Source organism: Ursus maritimus, unplaced genomic scaffold, assembly GCF_017311325.1.
Source record: "Ursus maritimus isolate PB19 unplaced genomic scaffold, ASM1731132v1 scaffold_11, whole genome shotgun sequence".
NCBI lineage: Eukaryota > Metazoa > Chordata > Mammalia > Carnivora > Ursidae > Ursus > Ursus maritimus.
In genome coordinates, this window is record NW_024423453.1 from 53,957,224 (window position 1) to 53,959,531 (window position 2,308).

The 2,308-nt window shown below is 38.6% G+C and overlaps 1 pseudogene; it reads right to left on the reverse strand.

Annotated features, from left to right (window-relative positions):
* Positions 1-976: 976 nt before the first annotated feature.
* On the reverse strand, positions 977-1,859 carry LOC103658159 (annotated as a pseudogene).
* Between the last annotated feature and the right edge of the window lie 449 nt (positions 1,860-2,308).

Sequence of the window (2,308 nt, forward strand, 5' to 3'; positions counted from 1 at the left end):
GCATTACTTTATCCAAGTTGTTTTATATTTGTTGTTTTTACCTACAAGTGTAAAAAATTGAAACATATTTTAGCAACACAATTTAAAATACTTTTCTATGTGATTGTAAATAAAGGAAGGCAAATTTAAAAATACAGTAGTTTTTTGTTTTTTTTTTTAATAAAAACTTCTGCAACAACAGGTGATTGTGTTGCCTGGTACCATATATTTTATGAATAACAAAAAGTAGATTATTATTCAACTTAAAATTTCTACTGCAATTAAAAGTAATTGAGTTAGCTAATGCATGCCCAAATGTATTTATTTCTGTATGCATATTTATTTTAAATTATTTGCTTTCATTTTTTTTAAAGATTTTATTTATTTATTTGACAGAGACAGCCAGCGAGAGAGGGAACACAAGCAGGGGGAGTGGGAGAGGAAGAAGCAGGCTCATAGCGGAGGAGCCTGATGTGGGGCTTGATCCCAGAACGCTGGGATCACACCCTGAGCTGAAGGCAGATGCTTAAGGACTGCGCCACCCAGGTGCCCCTAAATTATTTCCTTTCAAATACAAGTACTACCGAGAAAGAGAAAAGCAGTGCTGGCATTTAGGAAGTAGCCTAGTATGCTCAGCTAGGTCTTACGTTCTAGGCTGAATATAAAATAAGTCACAGAATATCAACATTAAACAAGGCTGCTCTGTGACCATGATGAATCAAGACAAAAACAAGATCATTCTGTAATTATACCTGAATGTAGATAAAACACGAACATTGTCCAAAACACAAAAATGGCCAAACATACTTCTGTCCTGGCTAATGTAAGTGACTGTGTGTGTGTGTGTTTAACGAAATAGAGCTTTGGCCTAGACCTAGTCTTTTCTAGATAGGTTTGTTAAAAACTAATCATATGAATATCCGTACTTCCTTATAACAAAGCAAGTCTCACTTTCCTAAATGCTACAAAAAATGAAATGACTAAGCACAAACTCAAATCCTATAATTCCATTCTAATAATCTCTTACTAGGATACCCCCAGTACATCCTGGTGCCACGTTGTCAGGTTTCCAGTGAAATATTTACATCGACTGTGTACTGAAATGTCTCTCTAGCTATGTGACTCCACAGGCAGCAGCTGCTGCTGCCTTTTCCTCTTCCTCCCCCTTCTCTCCTGCTCCCTCCCCTGCCTCCTCTTACTAAAGAACCAAGTTTTTATTTGTTCATTTCTTGAACTTGAAGTATTTCTCAATGGCGTCCTTGGCCTGAGACTCTTTGCCATAGTCCTTGACTACCACATAACTGCAACCAACCACTTTCAGCATTTTCCCTCTGTCAGTTTTACAGAAGCCTACCTATTCCCCGGGTTTCTTGTTATCTACCTTGATGAAGTTGTTTTGGTGTTCGGCACAAAGGGCCTCCACCAATTCATCATACATAAGCTCATTACAGATGCCAGCACACAAAGATGGGCTTGACACTTGTCTAAAGCTTGGGCAGCTTTGCAAATTCCAGGTGCTAGGCCATCATGGACAAGAGCAATCTTTACCACCTCTTATAAAGTAGCGTAAGTGTCCATTACACCTCCAGCATCAATGTCTTCCTCAGCATTAGAGGATCTTTATTTTGTTGCTCACTGTGACAGGTTTTCAATCTTTGTTAAATTCCATGTCTCTAGGAAAGGTCCTCACATCAATGAATTACTTCTTACCCAGTCTGGTATTCAGCTGTCTTGATCAACCAATCCCAGGGGTATTTCTCTGCCAGCTGTTTTTGCAACTCCTTCAATATATAGTTTTTCTCCTTTTCCAAGCCCATCAAATGTCCATTGGAATTATGATAGTATTCAACCCTAGTTATAATCAGAGCCAGTGTCCTCATGTATATCAATTCAGATGTCCTTATCCCATATTTCAGGGTCCTACGCCCTAAAGATAGCATGACATATCTATATTGGCTGAACATTCAAATGTGTGTAGGTCTGTGACATTATTGCCTTTTCAAATCATTGCCCAACTCTAACAGCTCTTCTAATGAAGGAGATAAATGTCTCTTTGTAACTTACCAAAGAAGTGCTCTGACTCTTGCACTTCACCTTGAATTGTTTGTCAGGAGCCCTTAGTTTCCTCCTACCTCTCTAAAGGACTTTGACACAATTAAATAGTAACCAGTCAACTCCACTGTCTTTGTAGACACCCTACAAATTCCCCTCCTCTAGTATTTTACAAATGTTTGAACATCACACCTATACTCCCCTTGCATCTGCCATTTTCTCATATCACCATTAGTAAAAACTTTTGCAAATGGCTGCCACCTTATGTGACTGATTG